This window comes from Balaenoptera borealis, assembly GCF_965194805.1.
Source record: "Balaenoptera borealis genome assembly, chromosome: 15".
NCBI classification, from domain to species: domain Eukaryota; kingdom Metazoa; phylum Chordata; class Mammalia; order Artiodactyla; family Balaenopteridae; genus Balaenoptera; species Balaenoptera borealis.
In genome coordinates this window covers 42,157,892-42,180,995 of record NC_138871.1, presented here as the reverse complement: position 1 = coordinate 42,180,995, position 23,104 = coordinate 42,157,892, and the positions used below count along the sequence as shown (strand labels likewise).

The 23,104-nt window shown below is 39.4% G+C and overlaps 1 long non-coding RNA gene across 16 annotated transcripts in view; it reads left to right on the top strand.

Annotated features, from left to right (window-relative positions):
• The window catches only part of LOC309612484, a 621,998-nt gene that overhangs the window by 376,097 nt on the left and 222,797 nt on the right, over positions 1-23,104 (top strand). For 15 of the 16 annotated variants that reach the window (XR_014235167.1, XR_014235168.1, XR_014235169.1 and 12 more), the window contains one exon: positions 17,994-18,161. This is a non-coding gene — a long non-coding RNA (uncharacterized lncRNA). Of the gene's footprint in view, positions 1-17,993; positions 18,169-23,104 lie in introns of all 16 variants that reach the window. The other variant, XR_014235182.1, reaches the window with a different exon arrangement.

Below are 23,104 nucleotides of genomic sequence, written 5' to 3'. Positions count from 1 at the left end.
GAAATGGTTAAATTTTTAATATATTAAATAAGATATCAAAATTAACTTGCCTTTTTAAAACTATTTTTCAATGTGGCTACTAGAAAAGTTTAAATTACATATGCGTTCTTCACATTTGTGGCCCACATGATGTTTTTATCAGGAAGCACTGTTTCAAACAAAGCAAATTAGGCACAGATATGTGGAGTGACTTGCCCAAGATAGCTCAGCTTTCATTGGCAGAACACAGATGTGATTCCAGATTGCCTGGCTTACAGTGATTTCTCTCTCAACACGCAACCTTCTTTGGCTAAGAATTGTTTTTAGACTGTAGAATTTGGTCCCTGATGGTGTCTGGGTCCCTGAAAACTGAGGTTTCTTTGAAAAACACTGCCAGCACCTCTTCTGTGACTACTGGCTGTGCTTTTTTTTTTTTTCTTTCTTTTCTTCTTTTTTTTTTTTTTTGTTATTGCTCTGCCTGGGAGACTGTGCTGCTGTCATCCATTTCTTGCGTCAGTTACAGAAATTGGTATTGTATCTAAAACAATTGCTGTTATTAACAGGTTAAGCTGCTGGGACGTTAAAATAAAGACTGCCCAGCTTTAGTGCATTTTGTTGTAATCATCTCCCAGATGCCTTGTCGGAAATCAATTCAAGTTCAAAACTGGCTGGAATTGGGAGGTCAAGGCTTTGACAGACTAAATATTTTATCTTCTGCTCATGTCTGGAGCTTTTAAAGATCTGGACTTGGGGCTCTTTTCTCATACCCCATTTGGACAAAGATGATTGGCTTTGCCATTTTGCCCAGGTTAGGACAAGGTTAAAATCAATTATAATCAATTATTAAGAGTCTTCTGTGGCCGTGTTGCTTAAAAGGGGATTTTAAAAGTTTCTCAGTTCTGAAACATGCATATCTTAGTTGCTGCTGGAGATGTTGTTATTCCAGAATGTCAAATATAGATGTTATCAGCATCAGGAGTAAATACGCAGAATTTCTACTTTCTATTTCCTTGATACCTATGTTTCAGGACAATGAAAAAAACCTAAAAAAGCTGAGATAATCATCATTGCTGTACCAAGTTGAAAAATCTTGTTACCTTCTTGTATGCGTTAGACAACTAGAGCTATTTATAATTTGGTCACACTGTCAAATTATTTCCTAGGAATTTATAGAGGGCTCTCTTCAGTTCTTATGTGATCGTTTGCAGTGTAGAAGCACAGGTAAGTGTTGAATCTAAGGTAGATTGAAAGAATCATAGATTTCTAATTCCATAGTAATTTTGAGACAAGCTAGATCCAGCCCTACATTTTACAATAAGGAAACTGAGGCTCAGAGAATTTAAATGAAGACCCCAATTCTTACAGCTATCCAAAGGGAGGATTGTATCTCCTGGTTCCTAAACGCATGTGTGGTCCCTAAACATCCAAATGAATCTTTTCCTTCTACACTGTATTTTCATATGCTAAAAATTTTCTTTGTGATGATTTAAGAAAAAAACCTATTCATACAAAATGAATATCATTCTGAACCTTGGACCAAGACATGAACTCAATAAACAGAATATAATTTTAAAGTGTTCGCAAAAGGTCACTTAGCTTTATCCTTCATCTCATTTTCCATGAATGGAAATCTGTTGTATTTTCAGATTTCATCCAGAGCCAGGAGCTAAGGGTTCAAAATGCTGCCAGAAAAATATTCCATTTTATTCAGCCTGTTTAAAAGAAGAACTCTAGAAAACATACCAGAATTTCTCCAAAGACATGTCAAATACCAGCCACTGAATGGAGAGTATGGACCACATGCTGAGTTAGTCTAGGACAAGGCCATCATTAGCAGACACTACCACATATTTTCATAGCAAGCTCCTCATCCTTGTAAAACACTTTTATACAAAAAGAAAAACCTCAATATTCCTAATCTGAGAAAAAGGAACCCATGAAATTTGGGGGGCATACTTTTAAATTTTAATACTTGCTCATCTTTCCACCAGCAAAATGATGACCCTATAGTGTATACTTATTGTCTCTGACCTCAGGTTGGCAGTCAAACCAAGGTAGGATATACGTAAAGCTTTTACAAAATTAAAATTATAGGGCCGCAGGCATCATAATTGTGTAGCAATCAAGGAAACACAGTGTAATATTAGGTAAGGTTACAGCTTGGGCCTAGACAGACCTGTTTTTGTGCCTGGTTCCACCATTACTAGCTGTTTGGCCATAGACAGGCTAGTTACCTTCTTTAACTTCATATTTTTTAATGTGGAAAATGAGGGTTCTAATTATGCCTACCTCAGGGAGTTGTTTGAAGATTAAATGAGAAAATGTCTGTAAAGCATGTGTCACAAAGCTTGGTGTAAAACAAGCTCTCAATAAGTCTGAATTGGAATAATGATAATAAATAATAATTATTATCATTCATAATAGTAGCAGCAACAGCAGCAGCCGCAGTAATAATATATATATTCTCTATTTCTAACACTGAGTGATTTTCTTTTGGATCTGTGTGTACACATATGGGATACAATTGCTTCAGTGTCTGTTCAGATCAAAAGTTCTGGATGACTTTTTCACCTTTGTTTATTTCACAGCAACATAATTCATCTGGCTGAACCCTTCAAACCTTTTGTGTGTTGAAAGACCACATTGCTCATTTGGATCGTTGGTTCATTCTAAGAACAGCTGACTCACCGCCTATGTAGGGACAACCTGATTCTGATATTCCAAGGGCTAATTAATTGGTGGAACTTTTTACTCTTTCTTTCTGGGTTCAATCTAAGTGTGTAGCACATTGTATTAGAACAAGCTTTCAAAACTTTTGAAACCCAGTGGTTACAGAATATATAAGGGCTATGGAGTCAGTTAGACTAGAGTGTTGCCACTTACTGGCTGCATCTTAGGCAAGTCAGTTCACCTACCTGACCCTCTGGTTTCTTATATATAAAATGGAAAGAATCCTACTTACTTTCTGTTATCATTTTGAGTGTTAAAATTAATGTAATACAAGTAAAAAACTCTTCACAATGCTTGAGGTGGTAAGAGATACTTAAGTGGCAGCTACTATTTTGTGTATTCATATAGCTCATAAACTATGGGAATTTATTTCAGGGCAGTGAATAAACATTCAGATTATATCCACTCCTGTGTCAGTCCACAAATATTGATTGATTGATTGACTGATAACTGATCTGTGCCAGTCACTGTTGTAGACTTGGGGCCAGGGAGGATGGCAAGCAACAGAGAAAGCCTTAAAGAATGAATGGTGGGTTATATGGAGTACAGTCTCTAAAAATATCAAATCACTATGTTGTACACCTGAAATTAATACAAGATTGCATGTCAGCTATACATCAAGAAAAAAAAAAAGAAAAAAAAAGTGAATGGTGGGCATAGGGGGTGGTGAGAGGCAACAAGTAAACAAGTGGTTTCAGTAAATTACATTATAGTTTCACTGCCCACCAATTCTTTTTGGGGTTGGTAGCTGATTTGGCTTGTCTCACCAAAGCTATCAGCTCAGAAGACCAAACTTTGGAACCTGTGGGTATACACGTCCTTTGCTTTGAAGTTGTGCAGGCCTTTGCCCTATGTTTACGTATCTCCTCCATCCAAGCACCTCAAGCACTTAAAATTGGCTCAAGGACTGAGTGTGTAACTTACCAGCTGAGAAGAGAAACTGAAAATGTACTCTACCTGCAAGAGTGTTGACATAGCAACAGAGAAAGAAGCTGGAGGAAACTCTTCTCTATTTCCAAAGGTGCCCTGTGATGTCTTGTCCTTTATTTTCCCTGGCCTGGGTATAGTTTCTGCTTAATTGGTTTTGCATCTGATAAGATGAACATTGAGCATTTGCAGTATGTTTGACGTCTGTTGCCAATGACAAGCTACCGATCACCAGCAGGACCTGCCATCGCCGCATTCAGCACCAGCCTTCACTTACTCTGTTTGGGTCTACTGGCTTAGTACCAGGTGTGGAAGCAGAGGAAGGAGTGGTGGAGAATGAATAACCCTGTTGAGTTTTCTTGGAGTAGAAAGTGTTTTGAAGGAATGAGTTCTCCAGAAGACCCCTATTTCCTTTACCTTTGTGAAAGAAATGCCCTATGTTTTAAATAATGATTCATGTGGTATGCACCATATCCAAAGAGTAAATGCAGAGATGAAAGCTTCTATTTATTCTGTACAGTGAAAATAGAAATCTGGAAACAGCATCTGCTTCTCATTTAAATGTATTTTTTTCCTAATTATTTAGATATATAGAGGCATCAAGCCAGGTTTCAATCAACAACAAAAGTCTTATGTGATCTAAACAAAACCTCACTCTTGGAGCCACCGGTCATAACACTTAAAATGGTTTAAAACAGGCTTTTCAACCTGGCTTTTAATATAGAGGAGCTGTAAAGTCTGAGCATGATGAATATTATTTTTGTTTTTAAAATCAAGTCTGAAAATGTGGAGAAATGTTGGTAGAATTATATTTCCTAATACCTAAAAGTACCAGGTAGTTTAACCTTGGTTCTGAGTCATCTTACCTTTTGAAGGATAAACCTTGGAAAACTGACTTATGTCTTTTATTTTTAATGGGGAAGAATAAAGAGGCTTTGGTGTCTTTGGATGATTGGATTACATGGATTAGTTATTAGAAGTACAGGCAAGAATGCCGTGCCTCAAATATGAACTGATATAATTATGGCTCCCTCAATTCCATGACTCACAAATGGAAGAGTCTACAATAAAGAAACTTTGGAGGAGGAGCTTCAAGATGGCGGAAGAGTAAGATGCAGAGATCACCTTCCTCCCCACAGATACATCAGAAATACATCTACACGTGGAACTGCTCCCATAGAACACCCACTGAACGCTGGCAGAAAACGTCAGACCTCCCAAAAGGCAAGAAACTCCCCACGTACCCAGGTAGGGCAAAAGAAAAAAGAAATAACAGAGACAAAAGAATAGGGACGGGACCTGCACCAGCGGGAGGGAGCTGTGAAGGAGGAAAGGTTTCCACACACTAGAAGCCCCTTCGCGGGCGGAGACTGCAGGTGGCAGAGGGGGGAAGCTTCGGAGCCACGGAGGAGAGCGCAGCCACAGGGGTGCGGAGGGCAAAGAGGAGAGATTCCCGCACGGAGGCTCGGCGCCGACCAGCACTCACCAGCCCGAGAGGCTTCTCTGCTCACCCGCCGGGGCGGGCGGGGCTGGGAGCTGAGGCTCGGGCTTCGGTCGGATCCCAGGGAGAGGACTGGGGTTGGCGGCGTGAACACAGCCCAAAGGGGTTAGCACACCACAGCTAGCCGGGAGGGAGTCCGGGAAAAGGTCTGGAGCTGCCGAAGAGGCAAGAGACTTTTTCTTGCCTCTTTGTTTCCTGGTGCGCGAGGAGAGGGGATTCAGAGCGCCGCCTAAACGAGCTCCAGAGACGGGCGCGAGCCGCAGCTATCAGCGCGGACCCCAGAGACGGGCGTGAGATGCTAAGGCTGCTGCTGCCGCCACCAAGAAGCCTGTGTGCAAGCACAGGTCACTATCCACACCTCCCCTCCTGGGAGCCTGTGCAGCCTGCCACTGCCAGGGTCCCGTGATCCAGGGACAACTTCCCCGGGAGAACGAACTGCGCGCCTCAGGCTGCTGCAACGTCACACTGCCCTCTGCTGCGCAGGCTCGCCCCACCTCCTCCGTACCCCTCCCTCCCCCCGGCCTGAGTGAGCCAGAGCCCCCGAAGCAGCTGCTCCTTTAACCCCGTCCTGTGTGAGCGAAGAACAGACGCCCTCAGGCGACCTACACGCAGAGGCGGGTCCAAATCCAAAGCTGAACCCCGGGAGCTGTGTGAAAAAAGAGGAGAAAGGGAAATCTGTCCCAGCAGGCTCAGAAGCATCGGATTAAATCTCCACCATCAACTTGATGTACCTGCATCTGTGGAATACCTGAATAGACAACAAATCATCCCAAGTTGAGGAGGTGGACTTTGGGAGCAAGATATATTATTTTTTCCCCTTTTCCTCTTTTTGTGAGTGTGTATCTGTATGCTTCTTTGTGTGATTTTTGTCTGTATAGCCTTGCTTTTACCCTTTGTCCTAGGGTTCTGTCTGTCCGTTTTTTTTAATTACTTAAAATTTTTTTTTTCTTAATATTTATTTTATTATTTTTATTTTAATAACTTTATTTTATTTTATTTTACCCTATTTTATTTTATCTTCTTCTTTCTTTCTTTCTTTCTTTTCTCCCTTTTATTCTGAGCAGTGTGGAGGACAGGCTCTTGGTGCTCCAGCCAGGCATCAGGGCTGTGCCACTGAGGTGGGAGAGCCAAGTTCAGGACACTGGTCCACAACAGACCTCCCAGCTCTACGTAATATCAAGCGGTGAAAATCTCCCAGAGATCTCCATCTCAACGCCAAGACCCAGCTTCACTCAATGACCAGCAAGCTACAGTGCTGGACACCCTATGCCAAACACCTAGCAAGACAGGAACACAACCCCATCCATTAGCACAGAGGATGGCTAAAATCATAATAAGGGCACAGACACCCAAAAACACACCACCAGACGTGGATCTGCCCACCAGAAAGACAAGATCCAGGCTCATCCACAAGAAAACAGGCACTAGTCCTCTCCACCAGGAAGCCTACACAACCCACTGAACCAACCTTAGCCACTGGGGACAGAAACCAAAAACAATGGAAACTACAAACGTGCAGCCTGCAAAAAGGAGACCCGAAACACAGTAAGTTAAGGAAAATGAGAAGACAGAGAAACACACAGCAGATGAAGGCGCAAGGCAAAAACCCACCAGACCTAACAAATAAAGAGGAAATAGGCAGTCTACCTAAAAAGAATTCAGAATAATGATAGTAAAGATGATCCAAAATCTTGGAAATAGAATGGAAAAAATACAAGAAACGTTTAACAAGGACCTAGAAGAACTAAAGAGCAAACAAACAGTGATGAACAACACAATAAATGAAATTAAAAATTCTCTAGAAGGGATCAATAGCAGAATAACTGAGGCAGAAGAACAGATAAGTGACCTGGAAGATAAAATAGTGGAAATAACTACTGCAGAGCTGTATAAAGAAAAAAGAATGAAAAGAATTGAGGACCCTCTCAGAGACCTCTGGGACAACATTAAAGGCACCAACATTCGAATTATAAGGGTCCCAGAAGAAGAAGAGAAAAAGAAAGGGACTGAGAAAATATTTGAAGAGATTATAGTTGAAAACTTCCCTAATATGGGAAAGGAAATAGTTAATCAAGTCCAGGAAGCAAAGAGAGTCCCCTACAGGATAAATCCAAGGAGAAACACACCAAGACACATATTAATCAAACTATCAAAATTTAAATACAAAGAAAAAACATTAAAAGCAGCAAGGGAAAAACAACAAATAACACATAAGGGAATCCCCATAAGGTTAACAGCTGATCTTTCAGCAGAAACTCTGCAAGCCAGAAGGGAGTGGCAGGACATATTAAAAGTGATGAAAGGGAAAAACCTACAACCAAGATTACTCTACCCAGCAAGGATTTGATGGAGAAATTAAAACCTTTACAGACAAGCAAAAGCTAAGAGAATTCAGCACCGCCAAACCAGCTTTACAACAAATGCTAAAGGAACTTCTCTAGGCAGGAAACACAAGAGAAGGAAAAGACCTACAATAATGAACTCAAAACAATTAAGAAAATGGTAATAGGAACATACATATCGATAATTACCTTAAATGTAAATGGATTAAATGCTCCAACCAAAAGACATAGATTGGCTGAATGGATACAAAAACAAGACCTGTATATATGCTGTCTACAAGAGACCCACTTCAGACCTAGGGACACATACACATTGACAGTGAGGGGATGGAAAAAGATATTCCATGCAAATGGAAATCAAAACAAAGCTGGAGTAGCAATTCTCATATCAGACAAAATAGACTTTAAAACAAAGACTATTACAAGAGACAAAGAAGGACACTACAGAATGATCAAAGGATCAATCCAAGAAGAATATATAACAATAGTAAATATTTATGCGCCCAACATAGGAGCAACTCAATACATAAGGCAAATGCTAACAGCCATAAAAGGGGATATCGACAGTAACACAATCATAGTATGGGACTTTAACACCCCACTTTCACCAATGGACAGATCATCCAAAATGAAAATAAATAAGGAAACACAAGCTTTAAATGATACATTAAACAAGATGGACTTCATTGATATTTATAGGACATTCCACCCAAAAACAACAGAATACACATTCTTCTCAAGTGCTCATGGAACATTCTCCAGGATAGATCATATCTTGGGTCACAAATGAAGCCTTGGTAAATTTAAGAAAACTGAAATCATATCAAGTATCTTTTCCGACCACAACACTATGAGACTAGATGTCAATTACAGGAAAAAATCTGTAAGAAATACAAACACATGGAGGCTAAACAACACACTACTTAATAACCAAGAGAAAATCAAATAGGAAACCAAAAATACCTAGAAACAAATGACAATGAAAACACGACAACCCAAAACCTATGGGATGCAGCAAAAGCAGTTCTAAGAGGGAAGTTTATAGCAATACAATCCTACCTTAAGAAACAAGAAATATCTCAAATAAACAACCTAACCTTACACCTAAAGCAATTAGAGAAAGAACAAAAAAACCCCAAAGTTAGCAGAAGGAAAGAAATCATAAAGATCAGATCAGAAGTGCTTCCCTGGTGGTGCAGTGGTTGAGACTCTGCCTGCAAATGCAGGGGAAACGGGTTTGAGCCCTGGTCTGGGAGGATCCCACATGCCGCGGAGCAACTGAGCCCGTGAGCCACAACTACTGATCCTGCACGTCTGGAGCCTATGCTCCGCAACAAGAGAGCCCGCGATAGTGAGAGGCCAGGGCACCGCGATGAAGAGTGACCCCCACTTGCCACAACTAGAGAAAGCCCTTGTGCAGAAACGAAGACCCAACACAGCCAAAATAAATAAGTAAATAAATAAAAATTAAAAAAAAAAAAGATCGGATCAGAAATAAATGAAAAAGAAATGAAGGAAACGATAGCAAAGATCAATAAAACTAAAAGCTTATTCTTTGAGAAGATAAACAAATTGATAAACCATTAGCCAGACTTACCAAGAAAAAAAGGGAGAAGACTCAAATCAATAGAATTAGAAATGAAAAAGGAGAGGTAACAACTGACACTGCAGAAATACAAAGGATCATGAGAGATTACTACAAGCAACTCTATGCCAATAAAATGGACAACCTGGAAGAAATGGACAAATTCTTAGAAATGCACAACCTTCCAAGACTGAACCAGGAAGAAATAGAAAATATGAACAGACCAATCACAAGCACTGAAACTGAAACTGTGATTAAAAATCTTCCAACAAACAAAAGCCCAGGACCAGATGGCTTCACAGGCGAATTCTATCAAACATTTAGAGAAGAGCTAACACCTATCCTTCTCAGACTCTTCCAAAATATAGCAGAGGGAGGAACACTCCCAAACTCATTCTACGAAGCCACCATCACTCTGATACCAAAACCAGACAAAGATGTCACAAAGAAAGAAAACTACAGGCCGATATCACTGATGAACATAGATGCAAAAATCCTCAACAAAATACTAGCAAACAGAATCCAACAGCACATTAAAAGGATCATACACTATGATCAAGTGGGGTTTATCCCAGGAATGCAAGGATTCTTCAATACATGCGAATCAATCAACATGATACAGCATATTAACAAATTGAAGGAGAAAAACCATGTGATCATCTCAATAGATGCAGAGAAAGCTTTCAACAAAATTCAACACCCATTTATGATAAAAACCCTCCAGAAAGTAGGCATAGAGGGAACTTTCCTCAACATAATTAAGGTCATATATGACAAACCCACAGTCAACATCGTCCTCAATGGCGAAAAACTGAAACCATTTCCACTAAGATCAGGAACAAGACAAGGTTGCCCACTGTCACCACTATTATTCAACATACTTTTGGAAGTTTTTGCCACAGCAATCAGAGAAGAAAGAGAAATAAAAGTAATCCAAATCGGAAAAGAAGAAGTAAAGCTGTCACTGTTTGCAGATGACATGATACTATACATAGAAAATCCTAAAGATGCTACCAGAAAACTACTAGAGCTAATCAATGAATTTGGTAAAGTAGCAAGATACAAAATTAATGCACAGAAATCTCTTACATTCCTATACACTAATGATGAAAGATCTGAAAGTGAAATTAAGAAAACACTCCCATTTACCATTGCCAACAAAAAGAATAAAATATCTAGGAATAAACCTACCTAAGGAGACAAAAGACCTGTATGCAGAAAATTATAGGACACTAATGAAAGAAATTAAAGATGATACAAATAGATGGAGAGATATACCATGTTCTTAGATTGGAAGAATCAACATTGTGAGAATGACTATACTACCCAAAGCAATCTACAGATTCAGTGCAATCCCTAACAAACTACCAATGACATTTTTCACAGAACTAGAACAAAAAATTTCACAATTTGTATGGAAACACAAAAGACCTCGAATAGCCAAAGCAATCTTGAGAGAGAAAAGCAGAGCTGGAGGAATCAGGCTCCCTGACTTCAGACTATACTACAAAGCTACAGTAATCAAAACAGTATGGTACTGGCACAGAAACAGAAATATAGATCAATGGAACAGGATAGAAAGCCCAGAGATAAACCCACACACATATGTTCACCTTATCTTTGATAAAGGAGGCAAGAATATACAGTGGAGAAAAGACAGCCTTTTCAATAAGTGGTGCTGGGAAAACTGGACAGATACATGTAAAAGAATGAAATTAGAACACTCCCTAACACCATACACAAAAATAAACTCAAAATGGATTAAAGACCTAAGTGTAAGGCCAGACACCATCAAACTCTTAGAGGAAAACATAGGCAGAACACTCTATGACATAAATCACAGAAAGATCCTTTTTGACCCACCTCCTGGAGAAATGGAAATAAAAACAAAAATAAACAAATGGCACCTAATGAAACTTAAAAGCTTTTGCACAGCAAAGGAAACCATAAACAAGACGTTAAGACAACCCTCAGAATGGGAAAATATATCTGCAAATGAAGAAACTGACAAAGGATTAATCTCCAAAATTTACAAGCAGCTCATGCAGCTCAATATGAAAAAAACAAACAACCCAATCCAAAAATGGGCAGAAGACCTAAATAGACATTTCTCCAAAGAAGATATACAGATTGCCAAGAGACACATGAAAGAATGCTCAACATCCTTAATCATTAGAGAAATGCAAATCAAAACTACAATGAGATATCATCTCACACCGGTCAGAATGGCCATCATCAAAAAATCTAAAAACAGTAAATGCTGGAAAGGGTGTGGAGAAAAGGGAACCCTCTTGCACTGTTGGTGGGAATGTAAATTGATATAGCCACTATGGAGAACAGTATGGAGGTTCCTTAAAAAACTAAAAATAGAACTACCATATGACCCAACAATCCCACTACTGGGCATCTACCCTGAGAAAACCATAATTCCAAAAGAGTCATGTACCACAATGTTCATTGCAGCTGTATTTACAATAGCCAGGACATGGAAACAACCTAAGTGTCCATCAACAGATGAATGGATAAAAAGATGTGGCATGTATATACAATGGAATATTACTCAGCCATAAAAAGGAACAAAACTGAGTTATTTGTAGTGAGGTGGATGGACCTAGAGACTGTCATACAGAGTGAAGTAAGTCAGAAAGAGAAAAACAAATACCGTATGCTACCACATATATAGGGAATCTTAAAAAAAAAAAGAGTGGTCATGAAGAACCTAGGGGCAAGACGGGAATAAAGATGCAGACCTACTAGAGAATGGACTTTAGGATACGGGGAGGGGGAAGGGTAAGCTGGGAGAAAGTGAGAGAGTGGCATGGGCATATATACACTACCAAATGTAAAATAGATAGCTAGTGGGAAGCAGCCGCATAGCACAGGGAGATCAGCTTGGTGCTTTGTGACCACCTAGAGGTGTGGGATAGGGAGGGCGGGAGGGAGGGAGATGCAAGAGGGAAGAGATATGGGGATATATGTATATGTATAACTGATTCACTTTGTTATAAAGCAGAAACTAACACACCATTGTAAAGCAATTATACTCCAATAAAGATGTTAAAAAAAACAAAAACAAAAACTTGTGCCCTATAACAAAAATATAAAGAAACTTTGGATTTTCAGGAGCTCTGTACCTATTCACAGTTACACACAGGTGAATAGATACATCGTAACTTAGGAGAGGATGGAATTAGACATTTTGAGGAAAAGGGCCCTTAGAGCCAATACGTTCCCTCAACAGTGGATGTGGATGTGGGAGCCCAGCCAGTGTGGTCTGTCTCTAGCTGCTGGACAGATTCCTGCTGCATAAATGACCGCACAGCCAAAATGAAGATGGAAGCAGAGGGCTGAATGAAGAAAGAGAGGGCTAGCCCTGATTACTGTAGAAATGGTGTTTGCAAGGCAATGTTAGAAAATGAAGCTATCCTTAATTCTGTTAACCCCTCTCCTCCAGGACGACAAGGCTTCTAGGTGCTCCTCCGAACAGCTTTGACCCAGACTGACTTTTAAGAGGCATTAATCTCCTGTCTCCTGAAAACTGTGGGTAATGAGTCAAATCCATTTCACCTGCCTTCACTAATTAAGGTCATTTTAAGACTTGCATGTCCTCTAAGGAGCACGTAGCGTAAACAAGATGTTTGCCTAAGTTGTTTTCCAGGAACTTGAAGTCTAGTTCCAGCTGAGCTGGTTAAGACTGGATAGGACCACCGACCCTCCAACAGGGGACGTACAACTGTCCCCTTGGTGACCTTTCAAAAATGCCACCCTCAGACTGTGCCAAGCACCTCCATTTTTGAACGTGTCAAGGCCTGTAGCTTAGTTACACCTGCACAGAATGAAAATCATGGCACCTTTTTCCAATCACCTTTCCCCATGCTCCCCACGCTCTCCCTGCCTCGGACTGCCCTGCTTCTTTATTCTTTATCCCATAAATATCCTGGGCCCCTCGCCTTTGGGAGTCTGAGACTCGTTCTGCTGTGTCCTTGCTTAGCTGCCTTGCAAATAAACCTTCTCTTTGCTGCAAACCTCGGCATCTCAGTGTTTTGGCTTGCTGCGCGTTGGGCAAAAGGAACCTGGTTCAGTAGCACTCCCCAAACCAAAGTCCAGCTGAGTAGGACTAGAGGCTGAAAAGATGTTGACTTTGAGAAAATTGTATTTTCTATTGCTTTTCAGATAATTTTCAGTATGTTCTATGGATGTAAATTGAAAATTTTTTCAAAAACATTCTTTCTACCTGTCTCTGACTTTCCCACCATACATATTTCAGTCTTGTTTTACTCACCAATCTACTGTACTCGTGACCCCCTCTAATATATGATAATTGAATTTAGGGCAAAAGTTTGCATTTTTATTTTTTTTATGATTTATAACCTGCCTACTTTCAAAAAGGATTTGAGGCAGCAAGAGAAAATGGCACTGGGAGTTTCACTGATATTTTTACTCTGCATTTGGCCCATATTCTTTTAGACTGCATACATTTCCATAACTCTGAGCAAGGATCATATTTGGATGACCTTTTGTCCAGGATAGAATTCACAGAATTGCAGGAGGTGGAAAATGAATTCCTCGGTATTTACAAAATCACCGGAGGATTACAAAATTCATCTGAATGAATTAAATATTCTGCCCAGTCTTGGTAATAGTTCTACTAATTATATTGTACTTAAAAATATGTTTCCTGTTCTGGGGAAGAGGGAAGGAAGGGGCTGAGAAGATTTAAAGTACCTTTTGGATTGCTGTGTGACTTTGGGCAAGTCACTGACCACTCTGAGCTCTAAATTCTACATCTGTTAAATGGGGATAATAAACCAACAGTGTTGTTTTTCTAGGGTCGTTGTGAGGATCAAATGAGATAGTGTACATGCAAGAGCTTAGTAAACAATAAGTCACTATGTATTATGCAGTCAGTGTGGGTGAATGCTTTATTTACTTCAATCTCAGCTTCATATGGTGAGAGAGACCAGGCCCTAGCTCTCAGGGATGCTCTATGAAAAGTGCCTCATTGTGTTTGGGCTTTATTTATTGAATGCATTTGAATGAGGGATCATTCTAAGAGCAGAGAGTCATTCAATTTGATTTCACAATGGTGTGATGGGTGAGGCTGGAAACTACATTCTCAAATGCATTATCCAGAACACAGGAAACAAAACCACTTTTTAAAAGTGACTCATTTTTAATATCCCATAGCAGTTTTGAAATACTTCATTCATTCGTTTTGATCGCAAACTCTTAATTGAGAATGTCATAAACCGCTTTGCAGAGAGAGGCAATCACCAATCACGACCTGGGAAATTAACTGGAGTAATTTACAAATAGGCTTTTGTCTGGCTGGAAGTTTAGCTTTTACATGATTTGCCTTTAGGTTATCTTAGCAACACTTGCTCCCTTTTTCCCACCCCACTGGCAGTATGGATTTTGGGTGCCCAATATATGCTGAAGATGAAAAATAGTTTCCCATATGTTGCTCTCTCCTGGTCTGCACTACATACTCTTGCTGATCCTTTTATTCTCAAAAACAAACACTGATCACTTTCACCATTCTTTAAGACCCTTCATCTTCTCACCTCATCTGTCTACTGACTGTCCAACTTTCTTTCTCGGTGGGCCATACAAATAGGTTGTGAATGAATGAACTTCAGGCCCACGTCCAGCCTTTCTCCATGAATCCACCCTTGACCCAAGTCCAGAGTGACCTCCTTCTTCTCTTGATTTCTTACAACTTATATGCTCCATAATTTAGCATTTTAGAAAATACATTATTTTCCCCTTGCTTTTAAAAATATCTTGTTCCACCTCCTCCTCACCCCAACTGCATTACAAGTTATGTGAAGAGTGCAGACTTCTAAATCAAAATCTGTATTTTTAACAGAATCCTCAGGTGATTTGTAAGCCCCTTAAAATTTTTGAACTCTAATTCACCTTTGGAAGAGATGAGAAAGTTCAGATTCGGAGTTAGTACAGAGCTAAGGCCAGAATCTCAGCTCCCTGACTGCAAGTTCACTGTTTTCTTCTGTACTCGGGGCTGCCTCAGTAGCTCCCTAATTCGTCACGTGGGAGTAGGTAGCTATGGTCCAAATTGTCCCCTCCGGTTGTGGCCTTGTCTTGCCTCACTTTGCTGGTTGATGTCCGGTGGTCTAAAAAAGTAGACTTCAAGTTTAGAGAATGACCTTCTAGTTCACCCCCATTCCTCTTGCATGGGAAGCCATTTGGCTTATCATCCTATATTGCATAAAGCCTCCTAAGTAAGAATGAACCCTTGATGAGGCCAGGACACTTTTTTCTGTCATTAACATTTGTCAGTATCTCTGATGGGAATTTTGCCATCTGACGTTCTTTCCCCCAACTCACAGCTCACGATTGTATAGTACATCTCTACTCACACAAGGAAGATTGGAAAGGCTGAGCCAAACCCTGTTAACAAAACAGTCCCCTGAAGGACAATAATATTGCTCAGTGGTAATATTATCCCTATGCATTTTATCTTGTACATGAAATCTGGGCTAATTATCATTTTCTCATACAGTACCTTTTAGACCACTGTGTTTTTGTGTCCCTGCCTAGTTCATTAAGCAGGGTTTTACAGCTCCTCCAGTAACAGGATTGCTATTGACACTTTCATTAGACCCATAATTCAAATGCTTGTCTGCCTTCCAAATGGAAGCCTCTCAGTCCAGAACCACAATCTGGCCACCGACCGTATGTTGGCTTTTAGAACTGTCATAAACTCATCATCACACTGAAGTTCTTGAAGGGTCAAAATCTGCTTTCTTGGTGAACTGTCTCCATCCAACAGTCAATGTGTTCTCCGAGAATAGTCAGCCAAGCTTCTCTGTTGCTCTCTGAAAACTCCTCCAGGCAGTTCTCTGTATACTGTGACTATAACACAAATAATCATTGCCTGTATTTAAATATTAATTCCTTGCTTCATTCATTCATTCTGTTATTTCACCATTTAAGACCAATATACTCAATATTATGGCAGATGCTGTAATGATTTAAAGATGTATGAGATGGTCTCTGCCTTGGAGTATCTTATAGTCCAATAGATGTATATATAAATCATTATACGATTAAGTGGAATGTGAAAATTTTCACCACTAGGTCGCTAGCAATTGGGATGGCTATAATTGTAGATAGCTGTGCTAACTAATGGCTGTTATCAACACTATTTTCTCACCAATGGTTCAAATGGAAATAACCTCAACTGGCCTAAGTAGAACTGCATATGTGTATGGAATACACCACAGAATATAACTTGGGAATAGATGAAGTGGGAGTCCCCAGAAATGATTCGATGGAATTTAGAGACAGTGTGAGGCTGGAACAGAGACAGCCATTGCACTAGCAATCATGAAAAATAGTCTTTGCATTTTTAGTAGTGTTCTGATTTTTCTCTCTGACAAGGTTCAAGAAAAGATTTTTTTTTATTTTACTATTTATTTATTTATTTATTGGGGTATAGTTGTTTTACAATGTTGTGTTAGTTTCTACTGTGCAGCAAAGTGGAGTTCCCTATGCTATACAGCAGGTTCTTATTTGTTATCTATTTTATACATATTAGTGTATGTATGTCAATCCCAATCTCCCAATTCATCCCACCACCACCCCACCCCCTGCCTCCGCTTTCCTCAAGAAAAGATTTAATGCAAATATTTGATTTAATTTACAATAAAGTTTTTAAGGAGTGCTTACTAGACAACAAAAATTTCTCCTTTAATTTTTGAGGAAGTATCTGTCTTGGACCTTCATGAAGAAGTAGGAAATCTGAGCAGACCTATGTAGCTTGTAGTGTGCAATTGAGGCTTTCAATTGCTTCCAGCTATTTAATTGAACATGCAATTGTAGACCATATATTTCAATGTACAGTTAATTGTGTTTGATTTAAAAGGCTGCTAATTGGGTGCTTTGCTTTTGCTTCCTGGCCAATCAAATCACAGGGAAACAATTATCTTGGGGTAGTTTTCACCATCCCGATATCTTTGCCTTTAAGAAAAAAGAGAGGAAGAAATAGAAAGACAAAAGTATAGTCTTTTCTTCAAGTCGTTTATTCAAGTACATTTCTTCAAGTCCTTTCTTGGTTTACTTAGCTTTACTGAGCACATACATCAGATTACTTACCTCATTTGGTTTCTTCCAACCAAACTCATAGCTGGATTCCTGAAACAGAAAGTTCCTTTGATGGAATGGACTCAGACCACTAAGCAGAAGAAGAGTGCAAAGGTGAACCATATTGGTGATTGGGGTAACATGGCTTCATTTTGCAGAAATACTGCTGTGGTGTTGGAAAATGACTTCAGTGTTTTTCCCAGCGAATTTCACTCTGCTGTGTGAGCCTTCGTAAACATGTCCAATCGTGTGATGGAGGTCAATGATAATGTAGGGTTTAGAAATTGTTGCTTGGAAATCATACCCACTTAAATACCTGAATCTGTGCATCAGCCATGCCATAGCTTATTCCATGCCTGTGCAGAAGAGCGATTTGCAATCTCCTTGCTTTTCATTTCAAGTAGCATCACTCATTGTAAGCCGGATATTCAGGCCTCTTCAGAAGCCTCCAGGGTGAAGGACAAGTAAGAAGAAGCTTATCGAATCTTTCACAACTGTGGCCAGCTACATTGACTACATCAAACTTGTTACATCTTTCTCTGGTATTTTATTTTAAAATCGCACATTCTTCTTTTCATGTGACAAGTAATAGGAATTTTGCCACATCATTTCACAATCCCAATGGCTCTTTTGTGGTTCTATACATGGAATTGATCACTGCCCAGGTTGAAGGGCGGGGCCAGAATGACTCGGGTTGGAGAAGAGGACGTAATGTTGATTTTTCAGGTCTTTCCCCTTTGAGTTATCTTCTCTCATCTTCTATACGCTCAGGTTGCATAATTAAATTCTGTTTTGTTTTGTTTTTCTTCTTTTTTACTCCCAGGAACTTACCGATTTGGGCTCCTTCCAGACCTGAAAACTGATTACAAATATGAAACAGATTTCACTACTGGACTGAAGCTCCACATAAAAAAGAAGAAGATCTTCAAAATAATTGAAAAGGGTCCTCACCAAAGAATAGATGCAATGTGACTGGCAGGATATGAAGGAGGTAAGAGGTAAATTTCTAATGAAAACATGTTTGCTATGTGGTCAGGTAAATAGAAAATATGCTTCCAGGCTAAAGGTAGTGTTCTTCCTCAGCTAAGGGTCAGGGCAGGGAGTACCATTTCTAAATAGAAAAACAATGGATGACCCAGTCTCTTCTTCCTCTGGGTCTGTCTGTCTAGCTATTAATTATAGAAATATTGCAGAATGCTAGGTTCTTTCTAAAGACATCATTTGGGGGGAGGGGCATGCTTAATAAAGGAAACATCCTCCACAAAAACACTTCCAGGAACATTTGCCAATTTTTTGTGCTTCAGAAACCATGGAGTGCCATCTTGAAAACCTATATCCGGGATGACACGGGATCAAATCAGGGGCAAACGGTGCTAAAGCTCTTAATCCCTGTTTAATCTAGATGTTGGGAAAGAAAGAAGGAAAGAAAGAAAGGAAGGAAAAGAAGGAAGGAAGAGGGAGAGAGGGAGGGAGGCAGGAAGAAGAGGGGTTGGGCCCTCTGAATACAGAAAGATCATCTGGGGTAGACATCTGCATTTTAGCTTCTCCTGGTGTGAAAAAGGAGGGAAGGAAAACATATATGAATGGAGCAGTCTCAGTCTTTTCTGTCTTCTGGCCTATCACATCTATTCTGCTCTGTCAGGAAGCATCTGTGATTTGCCATATTCCTTTCTTGGGCTTTGTTTTGGAAACAGAATCTGAAGAATGGGGAAAGAATAGAAAGAAAAAAAGCCATGGTGACCGATTCTCATGAGAAAAGCAGTCAGCTTGGAACATAGCTATGAAAGGCATTCAATCCCCCGGAGAAAAAGAGCAGAAGTTGGTGGGGTGGTATCTGAGGTGTGACTGTGAAAGACTATACTCAGCAAGGATTGACCATGAGGATTTGGCCGGGTGGTGGAGTGACTTGGAGAGGGATGATGGGGGTTGAACAGTGAGCGTGCGAACTCCCAGAGTGGGCTGTTCAAGGGGATGGGGAGGGTGTTAGAAAATGAGAGAAGTTGGGAGGTATTGTTAGTAATTGCCATGACGGTATTCTTGGATCTCCATTTCATCAATGAGTGAGTAAAAGGCGGGATCCCAAATTTTAGATGAAATGTCACTTTGGGTCTGAACACATGAATGCAGACATTGATAAGGTTTCACCCATAACGCAAATATTCTATCAGGCACCTTGGCAATGGGATTCCTTTTAAAGTAAATCATCCTGTCTTCTCAATGCCCATGCCTCAGCACAACCACTGGATTTCCAGTCCTCCTTATATGGCCTAGTTTGTAAAGAGCAGAGCTGGGAAGCAGGTGTCCTGAACTTTAACCCTGGGGAAAGCACTAACTAGTTGCATGACCCCAAGTCATTCATCTAAGGTAATGATGTGTACTAGTTATAGGCAAGGGACTTTGGAGTCACATAGATTTTGCACAAGTTAATCTTTGTTATGCACTATTTCTCATATCTATAATGTTGGGGCATTCAAAGGATTCCCCTTCTGGGGCTTTTTAATGAGATAATGTAGGTGATGCTTCACAGTGATGAGTTCAATAAATATTTAGTCACCTTTGTTAGAGCTGCTATTATTATTATTGGTGGTGGTGGTATTACTAATTCCTGGCCCTCCGTTTCCTTATCTTTAACATACGAGGGTAAGATGACATGTTCTCTATGCTCCCTTCCAGTTCCAAAAATAATTTCTGTAATTCTTGAGTTTAAGAACACCAGCCACAAGCAGCAGGCAGTGGTCAATAAGACAACTCTTTTCACCCTAAATCTCTTAGAAATATTTGGGTTCTTTCAAAATACCGCTCCCTGGAGAGGGCCCAAGATTTCATTTAACTTGTGCTTCACCAATTGCAGTATCTTGCTTAGTAATACTTGTACACTTACTAAGTAAGAATAAAAGAGTTGGAATTTTTCTATTTCTGTCTATGAACTAAGTTCTACCCCAACTATTTATGATTTACCCTGTATGTATGGAGACACTAGTTAGCAGTTCTGTTTTTTCCCAAGAACATAGATAACTTAAAAAGTATATTTTCCTCTTTCTGTTTCTCTCCCCCTCCTCCTCTTCCTCCTGCTTTCAAAGGTATTAAAACCCTTTCTGTGATATGAAACAGATCCTCTCTCTCAGACTTTGAAGTTCTTTTTTTTCTTTTTACTTGATTTGCTTGGTAGCATCTTGCCCACAGAAATGTACTGATAGAGTGGTTGCTTGGTCCAAGAATATATCACAGTCCCTAAATACATGAAATTAGAAAAGAAAAAAAGAAATCGCCATTGTTCTGAAAGGAAGGTAGTTAAAATTCAGAAAGAGAGATTCTTTAATTAACTTAATAAAATTACTAATGGAAGCATTTTAACTGCTAAATTTAATTTACTTGTCAAGATATCAGGCTACAAAGAGGAGGGAAGAGTAGGAACTCTGCTTTCCATTATGATGTACTCTATTATAGAATAAATTTGCTTAAAATGAAATATATCACCAAAAGCCATCAATGACATCTTAATTTGGAACAGCCAGTTGAAAAGTAATTAGACTATGAAGCAATCAGTTCTAGTAAATCAGTGTTTCCCTTTACATAAACATACTTTTTTTTTTTTTTCTATTTATATACAGGAAAGACTTTCAGGTAGTAGGCAGGCAAAGATGCTGATTCTTTTGGCTGTCGGTGTTTTTACTTTACATTACCAAGCTGTCAAAACAAAATGTTTTATGATGGGATTAAAAAATGTATAAGCATCTGATTTGATTTAGTGTTTATATTTATATGTTGAACTGAGGAGAGTTTGCATATCACAAGGGTTTAAAAGATTTACATTTGTCTGCTTCTTACTTCCAAAATGCTTTCCAGATCCTCAGGCAGCCCTGACACCTTACTTCAATGAATGAGGCTCAGTCAAAAAATCAAACTAGAGCCCTGCCTCTCCCTTCAGGGTCCCTCATAAGTTACATAAATTAAGGTGGAGAATATGTTTGCTAATGAGACATGGAGGAGGATGGAGGTGGGAGTGGTTAAAATGATCCTTTTGTTCAGTAGCTGACAATTTGTCATTCGGAATTTCTCAAAATGTAACTGACTTTCCTAGAAGTGTGTTTGTTTATTAGTATGAAAAGCTAATAAGGGGGATGGGTGAAACAAATACTTTATATTTCATCTGATTTTGAAAAGCCTACATGATTTAGCTAAGAGTTATCAAAATTCCAAGTGTCAAACTATTTTATATTAGGAAACATTTTTGTAAATATATCTTTCCTGATCACCTTAGTATGCCTCTGAAGAAGACATTTTCATCTTCGATTTACAGACATGGAAATGGAGGCCCAGAGAGGTGAAGTGACTTGTGGAGATGGCAGAGGTAGTTAATGGGGGAGCTGAGGCTGGAACAAGGGCTTCTGGGCTCCTGGTACTTTTTCCACAACATCTGCTTCTGATGATGGAATCCCATCTGTTATATACTGAGGGGAAGAGGTGTAAAAAAAATAACTACAGGAGATATCAATCACTCAGCAAAATATTTATGAAGGACTTCATTCAGATATTAGGGGAGTCACCATTGTCACCATCCCTGAAAAATCAGAGGGGATGATGAATTATGCCAAAGAGAACATTAGCTCAGAAGATAGAGACTACCTTGCAATGTCATGCTTGTGTTAGTGGGTGTTATTCTCCAGTGGAAGAGGATGGCGTGAGAGAGAAAAATAAAGGACAATTTTATAGTGAGCAAAATAAGCTACACCTTGTTAGGAAGGGAGAAGTGAGGAGAAGCCGCTGAAACACAATTGTAGGATCTGCCAGCATGCAAATCACTTAACAGTATGCAAATGACCTCACCCTAATAGAGTAAATCATTTTCATTCTCTCCGCTGAATGTTTAGAAATGTGATCATTGATAACAACCCTACAAGGTACTATTCCTAGTTGAAAAACACATTGGGAGGAAATCTAATATGTATGATACAATGAGAGTATTAAGATTCATAATTGGAGATAGGTGTGAAGTAGCCCAAGACAATATCATTAAAGTGCAAAAGCCTCCGTTACTCTGTTGCAGTGAAAGAACTGGGCAGAGCATGGGGGCTGCAGGGCCCCTCTGCCTCTAGAATTCTAGTAAAAATGCAGTCTGTCATCCCCAATGGCTGCTCAAGATCCGTGTATAACAGGACAATTGCCCTGGGAGTGGAGAAGGCAGGAACTATATAAAAATAGACAGAACAACTTAAAGTTAGCAAAGAAAAGATAAGGAGCACAAAAGTGGGAAATGAGATATTGCTAGTAAAAGAGGTTAGATGGAGTAAGGAGGTCTTTTATAAATGTATCAAGGAAGAAAAAGGGATCTTCAGGAGAAAAAAGACCAGTGAATAAATGAGAAGAGGAGGGCGTGAAATTAATGATGGCTGAGATATTGACCTCCTGCTTTAAGTCAGTTTTTAAGAGAAAAACGAGAAGAAAATTTGGACAGCTGGAAGGCAATAATGACTTTTAAAAATAGGTATCGACAAAGAGGATGAGGGAAAACTTAGAAAAAAATTAAACATTGTGGCATATACAGATAGTAAGTTTCAGATAATATGCTTCCTAGGGAATTTAGATTCCCTGCCTACTAACCAGGCACAGATATGGAAGAAGAACAATACACATTACAAAGATGTCAGAAATCTCCCAAAATAAATGTGGTTCATATCACAATAGAATAATGGTTGGGGTAGTTTGGGCAAGTAAACACAGGACAGGATCTCTTAGTGTTGTATAAATTTTGGACATATTTGGTTGTGCCTATGTGGCAATTATAAATTTTAGAAAACTGGGGAAATTTTTTCTCTTTTATTTAATGAGAAAGGAAATAAACCCCATAGCCCATATAACTAATGTTATTGTGGATACTTTAAAAGTACAAGAAAGACTGTCATTGTTCTCTGGGAGAAAATCAAAAAAATGATG